Raw genomic sequence first — 17547 nt, 5'->3', positions numbered from 1 at the left:
CCACAGAACTTTTAAAACCTATTGCTTTTATTAATGTCTGTCTCCGCCTCTAGACTGTAAGCTCGTTGTGAGCAGGGAATGTGTCTCTTCTATTGTTTTATCGGAATCTCCCGAGAGCTTAGTACAGTGCTCCGCACAGAGTAAGCGCTCAAAAAACACGATGGACTGACTGACGCAGCTGAACATTCATCAGAAGATCACTAGGCAAAAATTGTTCATCCAGTATCAGGCACAGAAAAGTTAAGTGACTTGCCCAAGGTCACACAGCAAGCAGTTGGCAGAGCTGGGATTAGAACCCTGCTCCTCTGACTTCCAGGCCTGGGTTCTTTCCAGTAGGCCACACTGCTTCTTATTGACTTACCCACTCTAGTATTCATTCATTCAATAGTTTTTATTGAGCGCTTACTATGTGCAGAGCACTGTACTAAGCGCTTGGAATGTAGAAGCAGCGTGGCTCAGTGGAAAGAGCACGGGCTCTGGAGTCAGAGGTCATGGGTTCGAATCCCGGCTCTGCCACTCGTCAGCTGTGTGACTTTGGGCCCGTCGCTTAACTTCTCGGTGCCTCAGTTACCTCATCTGTAAAATGGGGATTGAAGACTGTGAGCCCCACGTGGGACAACCTGATTACCTTGTATCTCCCCCGGCGCTTAGAACAGTGCTCTGCACATAGTAACCGCTTAACAAATACCAACGTTATTATCAGTGTACAAATCGGCAACAGATAGAGACGGTCCCTGCCCATTGACAGGTTTACAGTCTAATGGGGGGAGACGGACAGACAAGAACAGTAGCAGTAAATTCATTCATTCATTCATTCATTCAATAGTATTTATTGAGCGCTTACTATGTGCAGAGCACTGTACTAAGCGCTTGGAATGAACAAGTCGCTAACAGATAGAGACGGTCCCTGCCGTTTGACGGGCGCACGGTCTGATCGGGGGAGACGGACGGACGAGAACGATGGCGATAAACAGAGTCGAGGGGAAGAACATTTTGTAAAAACAATGGCAACTAAATAGAATCGAGGCGAAGTACATTTCATTAACAAAATAAATAGGGTGATGAAAATATATACAGTTGAGCAATAGAATCAAGGGGATGGACATCTCATTAACAAAATAAATAGGGTAATAAATATATATACAAATGAGCACAGTGCTGAGGGAAGGGGAAAGGAGAGGGGGAGGAGCAGAGGGAAAGGGGGGAAAGGGGGTTTAGCTGCGGAGAGGTGAAGGGGGGGTGGCAGAGGGAGAAGGGGAGCTCGGTCTGGGAAGGCCTCTCGGAGGAGGTGAGTTTTAAGTAGGGTTTTGAAGAGGGAAAGAGAATGAGTTTGGCGGAGGTGAGAAGGGAGGGCATTTCAGGACAGCGGGAGGACGCGGCCCGGGGGTCGACAGAGGGACGGGCGAGAAAGGGGGACGGCGAGGAGGGGGGCGGCGGAGGAGCGGAGCGTGCGGGGTGGCCGGTGGAAAGAGAGAAGGGACGAGAGGTAGGAGGGGGCGAGGTGATGGAGTACTTACATGGCCAACTCATCCAATCAGTCAGCGAATTTAGTGAGCGTTTAACGAGTGCAGAGCACTGAACCAAGCACTTGAGAGAGTACGACAGAGTTGGTAGACACGTTCCCTGCCCACGATGAGCCTAGCCATCTTCCGTTCTCCTCTTCCTCCTATCCGTAATTTATTTTGTCTCACCCTTTAGACTGTAAGCTCCTTGACAAGTAATGAGCTCTCCCAAGTGCTGAGTTCAGAAGTCGCTCAGTATTCAGCACTTGGAGCATTCTTTCATTCATTCATTCATTCATTCAGTAGTGTTTATTGAGCGCTTACTATGTACAGAGCTCTGTAGGGCTTTGCACATAGTAAGCGCTTAACAAATGCCATCATTATTAGTTGTTATTATTATTAAATTCTGTTGACTGAGAAACCAAACACACTCAATCCCTCCAGGCTCCAGCCAAATAGTAAAAAATCATAATAAAATAATATAAGTACCATATAATGTAAATATTAACTATTAATATTAACATTTATCATTTAACTATCACGTACGAGAAGCAGCGCGGCTCAGTGGAAAGAGCACGGGCTTGGGAGTCAGAGGTCATGAGTTCGAATCCCGGCTCAACCACTTAGCGGTGTGACTGTGGGCAAGTCACTTAACTTCTCTGTGCCTCGGTTACCTCATCTGTAAAATGGGGATTAACTGTGAGCCTCACGTGGGACGACCTGATTACCCTGTATCTACCCCAGCGCTTAGAACAGTGCTCGGCACATAGTAAGCGCTTAACAAATACCAACATATTTAATTAAATATTTAATTAATTCATCATTATATTTAGATTTAAATAAATTACATTTATTTAAATATAAACACTTAAATATTAAGTTAAATGATTGAATAATAATTAAAAGATCATAATTAAATGATAATAATTATTAAATAACTGGACCGTGACTGGCGCCCTCTAGTGGTCGGAATAGCTTTTTTTTAAGGTATTTGTTAAACTCTGTACTAAGCGCTGGGGTAGATTCATTCATTCAGTAGTATTTATTGAGCGCTTACTATGTGCAGAGCACTGTACTAAGCGCTCGGAATGTACAAATCGGCAACAGATGTAGATCCAAGCTAATCAAGTCGGATACGGTCCCTGTCCCACATAGAGCTCACAGTCTCCATCCCCATTTTACAGATGAGGGAACTGAGGCCCAGAGAAGTGAAGTGACTTGCCCAAGGTCACCCAGCAGACAAGCAGCAGAGCCGGGATGAGAACCCAGGTCCTTCTGACTCCCCGGGCTGTGCTCTACCCACTGTAACCTCCCCTGGGGGAGGGTCTGCCCCTGCCCCCCTCCACCCAAACCTCGCCTAGAGGGGCTTCAACTCTGTCCCCACCTTTTGGGAGGTGAATGGCATGACTGCATGGTGGCTATGTATAGACCTCAACATCAGATACTCACTTACTGAGTGCCTACTGTCTGCAGAGCACTGGGCTAAGGGGCTGGATTCTAATCCCGGCTTCACCACGTGTCTGCTCTGTGACCTTAGGCAAGTCACTTCACGTCGCTGGGCCTCAGTTCCCGCATCTGTAAAATGGGGAGTAACATGTGAGACGGGGATTGGGTCCAACCTGATTACCTCGTATCAATCCCAGCACTTAGTACAGTGCTTGACGCAGAGTAAGTGCTTAACAAATATCATCCTCCTCCTCATTATTATTATTATTAATGCAGTAGAGTTAGGAAAGCACCAAGATCTGTTGGTGCTTTATTTTCTTATGTCAGGCTCTCTCTTTTTCTCTCTTACACACACATAACTCTCACACACACTCATTCAGCCTATCCAGCAGCGTGACTCAGTGGAAAGAGCCCGGGCTTGGGAGTCAGAGGTCATGGGTTCGAATCCCGGCTCGGCCACTTGTCAGCTGGGTGACTATGGGCAAGTCACTTCACTTCTCTAGGCCTCAGTGACCTCATCTGTAAAATGGGGATGAAGACTGGGAGCCTCATGTGGGCTTACCCTGTATCTACCCCGGCACTTAGAACAGCGCTCGGCACAGAGTAAGCGCTTCACAAATACCAACATCATCATCGTCATCCATCCCCAAAGATGCCTGATGGGTTAGGCACAAGGCAATTAGATCAGACATAGTTCCTGCCCCACGCAGGGCGCAGGGCTCACATCTATTTCACCCCCATCGTTCTGGTGAGGAAATGGAGGCTCAGAGTACTTAGGTAATCTGTCCGAGCTCAAAACCAGGCCGGGGACAGAGCGGGGCTCAGAACCTGGTTCTTCCAACTCCCAACCCCACGCTCTTTCCGCCGGGTCATTTAGTAAATGTCTCCCCAGCTTAATATTTGTAATAATAATAATTACTGTGGTATTTGGTAAGCGCTTACTATGCACCAAACACTGTTCTAAACTCTGGGGTAGATACAAGGTAATCAGGTCTTCCCGTGTGAGGCTCACAGTTTTAATCCTCACTTCACAGATGAGGTCCCTGAAGCACAGAGAAGTTAAGTGGTCTGCCCGGATTCACACAGCAGACAAGTAGCGGAGCCGGGATTAGAACTCACGTCCTCTGACTCCCAAGCCCGTGTTCTATCCACTACGCCAAGGTGCTTCTCTAGCAGACTCCTACCCTTTTGGTACCAGAATCACCTGTTCTTTGTCCTACTAGTGGAGAGGAATGGCGATAGGTCGTAATAATACGACTCCTTAATGATTCCCAGGCCCATGCTGCTTCCCCTGATGCGAGCGCAGCGCTTGTGAGGAGGTGGAAGTGGCCTCCCTGGACCAGACCCACGGTCCGGAGAAGGGATGTGGCCTAGTGGAGAGAGCACGAGTTATAATATGGGTTCCAATCTCAGCTCCCCCACTTCCTCGCTGTGTGACCTCGGGTAAATCAGCTTAACTTCTCTGTGCCTCAGAGAAGCCGCGTTTAGTAAAGTGCTCTGCACACACTGAACGCTCACTAAATATGACCCATTGATTGGGAAGCAGCGTGGCTCAGTGGAAAAGAGCCTGGGCTTCGGAGTCAGAGGTCGTGGGTTCGACTCCCAGCTCTGCCACTTGTCAGCTGTGTGACTGTGGGCCAGTCACTTCACTTCTCTGTGCCTCAGGTACCTCATCTGTAAAATGGGGATTAACTGTGAGCCTCACGTGGGACGACCCGATGACCCTGTATCTCCCCCAGCGCTTAGAACGGTGCTCGGCACATAGTAAGCGCTTAACAAATACCAACATTATAACATTATAATCCTGAGCTACTGTAGATAGGAAGGGGAGACTTGGTCTCTGCCCTCGAGGAGGAAAGAGAACAAACACAGATAAACAAGCACAGAGGAGCGTTCGCAAGCTACAAATGGTGGGGATGGGTGAAAAATAACAGGTCCGTAAAAAACAAGATGTCAGAAACGGAAAAGCTAATCACATGGAGATTAAAAACCAATTGAGTTGCCTTCGGGACGTCTCCACTTCCACACCACCAGCAAAAATTCAATATTTCTAAGACTGCAGTCCTCCACCTCACTCCTACCTTACTTCCCCGGACTCCTCTCTTCCACACCCTCCCCTGTACACCCTCGGAGTCAACTTGGAGTCAATCCCTTCGCTTCCTGACTCACCTCGCTGCTCTCCTACTACAACCCAGCCCGCACGCTTCGCTCCCCTATTGCCGACCTCCTCACCGTCCCTCCATCTCTTCCATCTCGCCGCCGACCCCTGGCCGCATCCTCCTGCCTCTGGCTTGGAATGCCCTCCCTTTTCGTTTCTGTCGGACGATGACTCTCCCCACCTTCGAAGTCTTTAGGAAGGCCCATCTCCCCCAAGAGGCCTTCTCTAACTGAGCCCTCGTTTCCTCTTCTCCCACTCCCTTCTGCGTCTTTTCATTTCTGACAAAGACTCTCCCCACTTTCAAAGTCTTTTGGAAGGCACATCTTCTCCACGAGGCCTTCTCGAACTGAGCCCTCATTTCCTCTTCTCCCACTCCCTTCCGTGTCACCCTGGCCCTGGGATTTGCTCCCTTTATTCACCCCTTCCTCAGCTCCACAGCGCTTATGTACGTATGGTACATATCCCGCCTCAGCCGCTTGCCAGCTGGGTGACCTTGGGCAAGTCACTTAACTTCTCCGTGCCTCAGTTGCCCCATCTGTAAAATGGGGATCAAGGCTGTGAGCCCCACGTGGGACATACCGGTTACCTTGTATCTCCCCCAGCGCTTAGAACAGTGGTCGGCACATAGTAAGCGCTTAACAAATACCAACATTATTATATGATTCATTAATTTATTTATAAATAAATAAAATTAATTACATTTAATTAAAATTTATAAAAATTACATTAAAATAAGGTCTTCGCCTCTAGAGTTTAAGCTCGCTGTGGGCAGGAAACTCGTCTAATAATAATAATGTTGGTATTTGTTAAGCGCTTGCTATGTGCAGAGCACTGTTCTAAGCGCTGGGGTAAAGACAGGGTCATCAGCTTGTCCCACGGGAGGCTCACAGTCTTAATCCCCATTTTATAGATGAGGTAACTGAGGCACAGAGACGTTAAATGACTTGCCCACAGTCACACAGCTGACAAGTGGCAGAGTCGGGATTTGAACCCCTGACCTCTGACTCCCAAGCCGGGGCTCTTTCCACTGAGCCACGCTGCTTCTCTAAGTCTGCCAGGCGTGTTATACTGTGCTCTCCCAAGTATTGAGTAGAGTGCTCCGCACAGAGTAAGCGCTCAATAAATACAATTAATGATAACAACTGAAACTCTAGTTATACGCGGTAAGCGCTCAATAAGTAGGATTGATAGAGAAGCAGCTTGACTCAGTGGGAAGAGCTTGGGCTTGGGAGTCAGAGGTCGTGGGTTCTAATCCCGGCCCTGACGCTTGCCAGCTGTGTGACTGTGGGCAAGTCACTTCACTTCTCTGTGCCTCAGTTCCCTCATCTGTAAAATGGGGATTAAGACTGGGAGCCCCATGTGGGACAACCTGATGACCCTGTACCTACCCCAGCGCTTAGAACAGTGCTTTGCACATAGTAAGCGCTTAACAAATACCAACATTATTATTGTTATCAATCCCGGCTCTGACGCTTGCCAGCTGTGTGACTGTGGGCAAGTCACTTCACTTCTCTGTGCCTCAGTTCCCTCATCCGTAAAATGGAGATTAAAACTGTGAGCCCCGCGTGGGACAACCTGATCACCTTGTATCCCCCAGCGCTTAGAACGGTGCTCTGCACATAGTAAGCGCTTAACAATACCCACATTTTTTAATTGAATAAATATCCCTGACTGGTTGCCCGGATGTCGTAAGCGCTCAGTTGAGAGACTGGGACCCAGGGGGTGCTCGGTACAAAGTCCTGCTTCTACTAGATTTTCTCTTAACGACTTCTCTACTACGTCAACGCGACTGGCTGATCGGCACCAGGGAGAGAGCCTGGGCAGCCCTAAAGTCGTAGCCTCGCTTACCCCAGGAGACTCAAACAAACATACTCGTGGAGTGCCAACTATGTGCAGAACACTCTACTTCTCTTGAGAGACTAAGCAACGAGGCCCGAGAAGCAGCGAGGCCTAGCGAATAGATCACGGGCCTGGAAGTAATAATAATAATAATGTTGGTATTTGTTAAGCGCTTACTACGTGCGGAGCACTGTTCTAAGCGCTGGGGGAGATAAAGGGTAATGAGGTTGTCCCACGTGAGGCTCACAATCTTAATCCTCATTTTCCAGATGAGGTCACTGAGGCCCAGAGAAGTGAAGTGACTCTGCCCACAGTCACACAGCTGACAAGTGGCAGAGCTGGGATTCGAACCTATGACCTCTGACTCCCAAGCCCGGGCTCTTTCCACTGAGCCACGCTGCTTCTCTATCTATGTTAATCAGGTTGGACCCAGTCCCTGTCCCACATGGGGTTCACACTCTTAATCCCCATTTTACAGATGAGGGACCTGAAGTCCAGAGTAGTGAAGTGACTTGTCCAAGGTCACCCAGCAGACATGTGGTGGATTAAAACCCAAGACCTTCTGACTCCCAGGCCCATGCTCTTTCCACTAAGCCACGCTGCTCCCCAATGAGAGTCACATTCCCTACCTCCAGGGAGTTTCTGCTTCGAACACCACAGCCTTCCTGATGATTGATAATAACTGTGGTATTTATTAAGTGCTCACTAGGTGCCAGGCACTGTTCTAAGCGCTGGGGTAGATATAAGCAAATTGGGTTGGACTCAGTCCCCGTCCCACATGGGGCTCACAATCTTAATCCCCATTTTACAGATAGGGTAACTGAGGCCCAGAGACTAATAATTATTATTATTGTTATGGTATTTGTTAAGTGCTTACTATGTGCCAAGCACCGTTCTAAGCGCTGGGGTAATCAGGTTGTCCCACTTGGGGCTAATGGTCTCAATCTCCATTTTACAGATGAGGGAATGGGCACAGTGACTTGGTCAAGGAGTTAAATGACTTGTCCAAGGTCACACAGCAGACATGTGACAGATCTGGGATTAGAACCCAGATCTTACTGACACTCTGTGCTTCGGTCTTCCTGTTCTCATCAACCTTCCTGAGGTCCAGGGGCTTAAGGCGGGGGACCCCAAGACCCCATTTCAGCCTGCCCTCCTGACTCTTCCCACTAGCCCCCCTCCCTTCACCTGTTATTTCTCCCCAGGACCCCTCCCCTTCTACTCCGCCCTCCCTCTTTTGCAGGAGGATCCAGGACTTTGTAGGAGACATCTGAGGGATTTTGCAAATGTTTTTCCCGGGTCAGTAATGGGGGTGGGTGGGAAAGGCTCAGGTTATTCAGATGTGAACCCCGGAGATGCTGCCAAAAATCGCGGGGGGCAAAGACCGATCCGCTGCTCGGCTCTCTGGGGGAGAGAGCGTGACCAGGCTGCATTTTAACCCGGAATGTTTGCTCATCCCAGATAGGGAGGGGAACAGATGGGAAGCAACGAGGGTCTGAAGTAGGCCCATGAGAGGCTGGAGCGTGTGGCCAGAGCCCATCCCATGGAATAATAATAATAATGATGTTGGTATTTAAGTGCTTACGATGTGCAGAGCACTGTTCTAAGCGCGCGGGGAGATATAGGGTAATCAGGTTGTCCCACGTGAGGCTCACGGTTAATTCCCATTTTCCAGATGAGGTCACTGAGGCCCAGAGAAGTGAAGTGACTCGCCCCCAGTCACACGGCTGACGAGCGGCAGAGCCGGGAGTCGAACTCATGACCTCTGACTCCAAAGCCCAGGCTCTTTTTCCACCGAGCCACGCTGCTTCAGTCACACTCAAATTGCCTGGCGGGTCAGTCCCGGGAGAGCCAGACCAGCCCCTGGGAGGGGAGAGGGGGGACAGGGAGGGGATGATAGAGCCAGGCCAGCCCCGGGGAAGGGGAAGGGGAGCCGGGGAGAGGACGAAGGAACTGGGCCGGTCGCCCGGGAGGGGAAAGGGGAGTTGATGGAGTTAACCTAGGCCCAGCAACTTCACTCTCCTGGGGCTGCAGTTGCACTTCAGGACGTGGGCCGGGCTCTTAGCCTTGTCAAACTGCTAAAGCACTCTCTCTGAAAAATAGTAGCGGCCTAAGTGCGTTATTGTTAAATAGAGCAAAAGGAAATTAAATCGGTGAATATAATTATGCTAATTTCTTGCTAATTCAGTGTTAGCGGGCTGAGCTTCTACGGAGGCGAGGCGGGAGGCTCAAGAGTCTGGAGCAGGGAAGGATGGAAAGGGAGACCCATGGCGAGAGACGGACAGAGACACTCTCTCTCTCTCTCTTTCTCATACCCTCACACACGTTCACCACACACTTTCCGACTCACATACACACCACCATATTCACTCGCCCAATCGTACAACACGTACACTTTTGCCCATATTCACATCTGACACACCTGCTCTTTTTCACACAGATATACATTTTTTCACATATACACAACACACTCTCTCACACATGTATACACAGTCTCTCACTTATATGCACACGCACACCACATACTCTTATATTCACACTACACCCATTCACATATACACGTTTTTTAACGTACGCATACCATCGACTCATACCCTTTTGCGTACATATCCCACCCACCCTTTCACGTACTCACCTGACACACCTCCTCTAACGTACACACACTCTCTCACATATACACATCTCATACACGATCTCCCTCTCTCCCGGGAACGCAACTAGAGCAGACGCGGAGGGCACTCTAAAATACCGGACATGGAGAGAGATGGACACGATCTTGCCTGCATTCTTCCGGGCACGTGTGACACAGTGACATCGTAAGGTCCGTCTGGCAGTTTACCAGTTTCGCCCGAACCCAGCATTTTACCCAATACCTTCACTCCAGCAGTGGTATTTATTGAGCCCTTACTACGTGCAGAACAGTGTATTAAGCGCTTGGGAGAGTACAACCTAAATATTATGCGATAGCATTTAAAAATCTCTATACTGTAAGCTCATTGTGGGCAGGGAATGTGTCTGCTTATCGTTATAGTGTATTCATTTATTCATTCATTCAATAGTATTTATTGAGCGCTTACGAGGTGCAGAGCACTGTACTAAGCGCTTGGAATGGACAAATCGGTAACAGATCGAGACAGTCCCTGCCCTCTGACGGGCTCACGGTCTAATCGGGGGAGACGGACAGACAAGAACAATAGCAATAAATAGAATCAAGGGGAGGAACATCTCAGTAAAACAATAGCAAAAATATAGAATCAAGGCGATGTACATCTCATTAAAAAAATAAATAGGGTAATGAAAATATATACAGTATATAGTGTACTCTCCCAAGCACTCAGTAGAGTGCTCTGCACTCAAGAAGCGTTCCCTAAATATGACTGATTGAATGAATGAATCGTAAAGGAGGAGGAAGAAGAAGCAATCACATGAAATTAGGGAGTGGGTATTGTGGATCAACTCGACCAAAAATTAGAACCATATTAGGTTTGGTTCAGTAGGAATTCCCTGGGCACTGGCATTGGGGAATCATTTTTCTGGACCACCCCTTTTTTTAATGGAATATATTAAGCGGCACGGGAGAGTCCAAGGAGGATGATCAAGTGATCAAAACGTTGATCCAAGACAACGACAGAGACTGAAGTTTTATACTGCAAGGAAAAAAGCAATGGTAAAGCTCTTGCATATCTTTACCCAGAAAACTCTGTGGGTCCACTTACCAGAGGGACTTTATGACAGAAGATGGAAAGTTGTGAAGAGGGTGAGTCCATGGAGTCGGCATTTGAAGATAGATCGAGCACTTACTCTGTGCCCGCCCTGCCCGATGAGAAATGAGCAGTACCTACTCCTACACTCCCCTGAACTCTCTGACCAGCTCTCAGCCACCATATTTCAGGTTCCTTTCCTATCTCTCTCCCTTCCTTTCCTCATCTTCATTACAGCCCTCTTATTTTCCTGTTCTGGGGAGACATCTCTTCCCCCTTCTTTTCGGGGTCCCATAACTTCTTTTATCAACTTCTTTCCCTCCTTTTCTCCCCCAGAGTTTTCTCTTCCCCCCCTTTCCTTTCCCCACGCTAACTTCCTCCTTTTCCTCTGTCGTTTTGTTGCTTTAATAATTATAATAATTATGTTATTTGTTAAGCGATTACTGTGTGCCAGGCACCGTATTAATAATCATAACGTTGGTATTGGTTAAACGCTTACTATGTGCCAAACACTGTTCTAAGCGCTGGGGTAATAATAATAATGATGCTGGTATTTGTTAAGCGCTTACTATGTGCAGAGCACTGTTCTAAGCACTGGGGTAGATACAGGGTCATCAGGTTGTCCCACGTGAAGCTCACAGTCTTCATCCCCATTTTACAGATGAAGGAACTGAGGCACAGAGAAGTTAAGTGACTTGCCCGAAGTCACACAGCTGACAAGTGAGGGAACCGGTTTTAGAACCCATGACCTTTGACTCCCAAGTCTGGGCTCTTACCACTAAACCACTAGGGTGGATACGAGCAAATTGGGTTGGACGCAGTCCCGGTCCCACATGGGGCTCACAGTCTCGATCCCCATTTTTATAGATGAGGTAACTGAGGCAGGGAGAAGTAAAGTGACTTGCCCAAGGTCACACCGCAGACAAGCGGCAGAGCCGGGAGTAGAACCCATGACCTTCTGACTCCCAGGCCCATATTCTATCCTCTATCCCATGCTGCTTCCCACGTTACTTTAGATTAGTTACTTTTAGCTCATTGTGAACAGGGAATGTGTCTACCATTTCTATTATATCGTTATATTGCACTCTCCCAAGCTTTTAGTACAGTGCTCTGCCCACGGTAAGTGCTCAATAAAGATGATTTTCCTCCCAAGAAGCACCCCCTCTATATCTCACGGTGTAGGAGACAGAGCACGATCCTGGGAGTCAGAAGGTCATGAGCAGGGACTGTCTCTATCTGTTGCCGACGTGTTCATTCCAAGCGGTTAGTACAGTGCTCTGCACAGAGTAAGCGCTCAATAAATACTATTGAATGAATGAATGAATAATCCCAGTTCCGCCACTTGTCTGCTGTGTGACCTTGGACAAGACACTTCACTTTCAGCGCCTCGGTCACCTCATCCATAAAATGGGAATTGAGACTGTGAGCCCCACGTGAGACAGGGATCGTAACCCGATTGGCTTGTATCCACCCTCTGCGCTTAGTACAGTGCCTGGCACATAGTAAGTGCAAAATAAATACCATTATGGCTATTATTATTATTATTCTCCCCACCAACTTTTAATAATAATAATGTTGGTATTTGTAAAGCGCTTACTATGTGCAGAGCACTGTTCTAAGCACTGGGGTAGATACAGGGTAATCAGGTTGTCCCACATGCGGCTCACAGTCTTAATCCCCATTTTACAGATGAGGTAACTGAGACACGGAGAAGTGAAGTGACTTGCCCACAACCACCCACCTGACAGGTGACAGAGCTGGGATTCGAACCCATGACCCGTGGCTCCCAAGCCCGGGTTCTTTCCACTGAGCCACTCCACTTTTCTCCTTCTCGCTGAGCTCTCCTACAGCCTGGGAAGTTATTTTCCGGAGAAGCTGGCCTGAGTCAAAGCCTCTCACCTCCAGGAAGGTTCTGCTGAGACGCCTTGTTAGTTCCCAATTGGACTCCACTGTCCTCGTAGGGATGAAGAGAAATTTCCAGTTAAATTTCAGCTGAGGAAGCTGCCCGCGCCGGGGTCCTGGGGGGAGTTGGGGAGGGGCTCAGGGAAACTGACCCCACGGCTGCCCATGTCCACCCTGCCATGCCCAGGTTGGGCGAGGCGGCTCATATGCAGTGGTACCTAGAGATCTCTGGGCCACGCAGGGTGGGCACAGGAGTCCGGCCCGTACTGGACTCTTGAGGAGAATCAGCGTGATTCATTCATTCAATCGTATTTACTGAACGCTTACTGTGTGCGGCACACTGTACTAAGTGTTGGAGAGATTACAAACGACAGCAGACACATTCCCTGTCCACAGTTAGTTTACAGTCTACAGGGCCCAGCTATGATGTAGTGGAAAGAGCACCTGTCTGGGAGTCAGAGGACCTGGGCTCGAATCACAGCCGCTGGGTGACTTTGGCCAAGTCACTTCATTTCTCTGGGCCTCGGTTCCCACATCTGTAAAATGGGGATTAAGAATGGGAGCCCCACGTGGGACAGGGACTGTGTCCAACTGGATTTGCTTGAAACCACCCCAGTGCTTAGTACAGTGCCTGGCACACAGAGCTTAACAAATACCACAATTAGTATTAATTATTATTTTTAATATTATTCTTTGGGACTCGGTTTCCTCATCTGTAAAATAGAATTCGATGCTTGAACTCCCTTCCACTTAGACTATGAAGCCCATGTGGGGTAGGGACCGTATCCAATTTGATGAGGTTGTATATACCCAAGCAGTAATTACAGTACTTAAACTGGGATTCGTTAAGTACTTACTATGTGCCAAGCACTGTACTAAGCACTGGGGTGGTTACAAGCAAATGCGGTTGGTAACAGTCCCTGTCCCACACAGTCTCAATCAGTCTTAGCAAATATCACTATTATTGTTTTATTATTATTGTGATTATTATTATTATGATGTGAATCCCACGAGCCTGACTCCAAAATGCTGGAAGTCAGAGAGCAATGGTATTTGAGGATGCAACGCTTGGGAAAGTGAAACCGGATCATGAGACACATTCCCTGTCCTCAAGGAGCTTCCAGTCTAATGGGGGAGAGGGAAATGCAAATATTTACAAATAGTGTAGCCAGAATAAATAAACTGAATGTGCGATATCCAGATACGTATACATGCTGAGGGAGAGCACAAATAAATGAATATGGAAGGGTCTTAATGACTGTCTCTCCCATTAGACTGGAAGCTCCTTGAGGGCAGAGATCCCGTCTACCAACTCCACCAAGCATTTAGTACAGTGCCCCTTAAACAGTAAGTGCTTAGAAAATCAATCGATCGATCGATCAATTTATTGAGCACTTACCGAGTGCAGAATAATAATGTTGGTATTTGTTAAGCGCTTACTATGTGCCGAGCACCGTTCTAAGCCCTGGGGGAGATACAGGGTAATCAGGTCGTCCCACGTGAGGCTCACAGTTAATCCCCATTTTACAGATGAGGTCACTGAGGCCCAGAGAAGTGATACTAGACTACGTGCTTGAGAGAGGGCGATACAACGGAGTTGGTAAACAAGTTCCTTTCCCACAGTGAGCTTACAGTCTAGAAGGGGAGACGGTAACAAATACAAATAAATAAATTACGGATACGTACATGAGTGCTGTGGGGCGGAGGGTGGGGTGAATAGCGAGTGCTTAAAGGGTACAGATCTAAATGCATAGGTGACACAGAAGGAAAAGTAGGGACTGGGGGAAATGAGGGCTTAATAAGGAAAGGTCTCTTTGAGGAGATGTGATGTGAATCAGGCTTTGAAGGTGAGGGGAATGGCGGGCTGTCAGATGGAAGAGAGGGTGGTGAGAGAGATGAGATCAAGGTGAGCAACCTGGTGCTAGAGAAGCAAAATATCCGGGCTGGGCTGTAGTAGGAAATCAACAAGGTAATAATAATAATAATAACGTTGGGTTTTGTTAAGCGCTTACTATGTGCAGAGCACCGTTCTAAGCGCTGGGGGAGATACAGGGTAATCAGGTTGTCCCACGTGGGGCTCACAGTGAATCCTCATTTTATAGATGAGGTAACTGAGGCACAGTGAAGTGACCTGCCCACAGTCAGACAGCTGACAAGTGGCGGAGTCGGGATTCGAACCCGTGACCTCTGACTCCCAAGCGCGGGCTCTTTCCACTGAGCCACGCTGCTTCTCCACCTAGGTAAGGTAGGAGGGAGTGAGCTGAGTACTCGAAAGCCGACGGTAAGCAGTTTCTGTTGGATGTAATACAGTTGATTGATTTACTGAATGCCTACTAAGTTGATGGCGCTGCTCGAAGAGTTGGGAAGAGTCCGGCGGAAGCAAGAAACACGATCACTCCCCTCCGGGAGCTTATCATCGGCTGAGTCAGATGGACAAAATTTCTTTCCACGGGACTGGCTCTCCCTCTAGACTGTAAGCCCCTGTGGGCAGGGAATGGATCTAGCAACTCTGTTAATATCACACTCTCCCAAGTGCTTAGTGTGGTGTCCTGTACACAGTAAACTCTCATATTCCCTATTTATTTTGCTAATGAGAAGTACATCCCCTTGATTCTATTTATCGTGATTATGTCGTCTTGTTTTTGTCCGTCTGTCTCCCCCGATTAGACTGTGAGCCCGTCACTGGGCAGGGACTCTATCTATTGCCGAATTGTACATTCCAAGCGCTTAGTCCAGTGCTCTGCTCATAGTAAGCGCTCAATAAATACTACTGAATGAATGAATTAATATATATGGCTGTTTGATTGATTGATTGATTGATTGATTGATAATGGAAGCAGGAGTGAAAACAGGGATCTCACAGGAAGTAGTCCAGACACATCATGACATAGAAGAACATGGCGGAGTGGATGGAGCACGGGACTGGGAGTCAGAAGGTCGTGGGTTCTAATCCTCACTCCGCCACTCGTCTGGTGTGTGACCTCAGGCAAGTCACTTCACTTCTCTGAGCCTCAGTTGCCTCATCTGTAAAATAGGGATCGAGACTGCGAACCCCATGTGGGACAGGGACTGTGCCCAACCCAATTTGCTTGGATCCACCCCAGCGCTCAGTACAGTGCCCAGCATGTAGTAAGTGCTGAACAAATACCATAATTATTATTACTGTTACAAATATTCATAGGTGCAAAACACTGGAGATAAGAATGAAGCTGCATATGCAAGAGGTCTTGGGGAATGTACTAAAAAAAAAAAGTGATGAAAAACAGAAGCTACCATCAAGAAGCAAACCAGTTGGACTGGGGTCGGGGGCAGGACCATTCATGAACAGAGATCATTAACAGCTCAGCACTCTGGATTATGTTTCAATCATTAAATAAGTACCGTTCAGGCGTCAGTGGAATTCTAAAGTTTATCTAAATTGCAGTGATCTCTCTCCACTCAGCCCCCTCAAGGAGCAGGGCAGGGCACCTGGCTACCGGCGACCTTAATAATTATTCTTAGTAATAATAATCACAAGCACCATTCTGATTATTACTATGGTATTTGCTAACCACTTACTGTGCGCCAGATCCTGTTCTAGAGCTGGATACAAGATGATCAGGTCAGAGCCAATCCCTGTCCTATACGGGGCTCACAGGCTAAGTAGGAAGGAGAACAGGTTTTGGAATCCGTTTTACAGATGAGGAGACTGAGGCTTCTAGAAGTTAAATGACTTAATAATAATGTTGGTATTTGTTAAGTGCTTACTATGTGCAGAGCACTGTTGTAAACGCTGGGGGAGATACCGGGTAATCAGGTCGTCCCACGTGAGGCTCACAGTTCATCCCCATTTTAAAGATGAGGGAACTGAGGCCCAGAGAAGTGAAGTGACTCGCCCACAGTCACACAGCTGACGAGTGGCGGAGCCGGGAGTCGAACTCGTGACCTCTGACTCCGAAGCCCGGGCTCTTTCCACTGAGCCGAGCGGGGAAGTGGTGTTAGAAGTAGAACTCGGGTCTTCTGCCTCCCAAACCCGTGGTCTTTCTGCTAGGCCACACTCCTTCCTATCTATAGAATCGATCGATCAATAGCACTGATTAAGTTCCCACTGTGTACCGAGCACCGTACTAAGCATTTGGGAGAGCGCGATCTAACAGACACAATCCCTGCCCACAACGAGTTTACAGTCCAGAGAGGAAGAAACCGTGGTCCTCCGAATGCCGGCATGGAGGGTGACTTGGAACGGATGAGCAGGAATGTGACCTGCAGGAGGTGGGCACTTATGTCAGGCCCGAGGAGACCCCTGGATCCAGTGTCCGCTGTCCAGTGTTGGGTGTCACAGTGTGAAAATGATGAGGAGAAACTGGAGTGAGGCCAGGGAAGACAACTAATAAAAGTTATTGGTGCTTAACAAACGCCGTCTTTGGGTCAAGCACCGTTCTGACTGCTGGGATCGACACAGGTTGGACACAGGCCCTGTCCCACGTGGGGCTCACAGTCTCGTTGAGGTAACCGAGGCCCAGAGGAGTGAAGTGATTTGCCCAAGGTCACACAGCAGACAAGTGGCGGAGCTGGGCCTCACCTGTAAAATGAGGATTGAGACTGTTAGCCCCACGTGGGGCAGGGACTGTGTCCAACCCCAATTTGCTCGTACGCGCCCTAGCCTGACACGTAGTAAGCGCTTAACAAATACCGTAATCATTAATTTTACCGGGTGTGGCCCGAAGGAGGGAGAAGTTTGGAGGACAGAAGATCTCTCTGTCGTTAAGACGTCTAAGGCGAACCTGTCCCTTAGACGTCAGGCAGCCATACGGGCCTTGACAGTGTTCCCCTAGGCCCTGGGATCACGATACTCTGCGTAGAGAAATCTGGACTTCATTTCTACTCTTGTGACTCCATCTCAGAGTTAAGCTTTAACTGAAGCGTTGACTCGCTTCACCTTTATCCAGTAACATTAACTCGAGAGGTGTTGGATTCTGGTTATGCAGGGAAAGAGTTGGTAAGAATCTTCACCCTCCAC

This window comes from Ornithorhynchus anatinus, chromosome 3, assembly GCF_004115215.2.
Source record: "Ornithorhynchus anatinus isolate Pmale09 chromosome 3, mOrnAna1.pri.v4, whole genome shotgun sequence".
NCBI classification, from domain to species: domain Eukaryota; kingdom Metazoa; phylum Chordata; class Mammalia; order Monotremata; family Ornithorhynchidae; genus Ornithorhynchus; species Ornithorhynchus anatinus.
The sequence above is the reverse complement of the archived record's forward strand: the minus strand, read 5'-3'. Positions refer to the sequence as shown.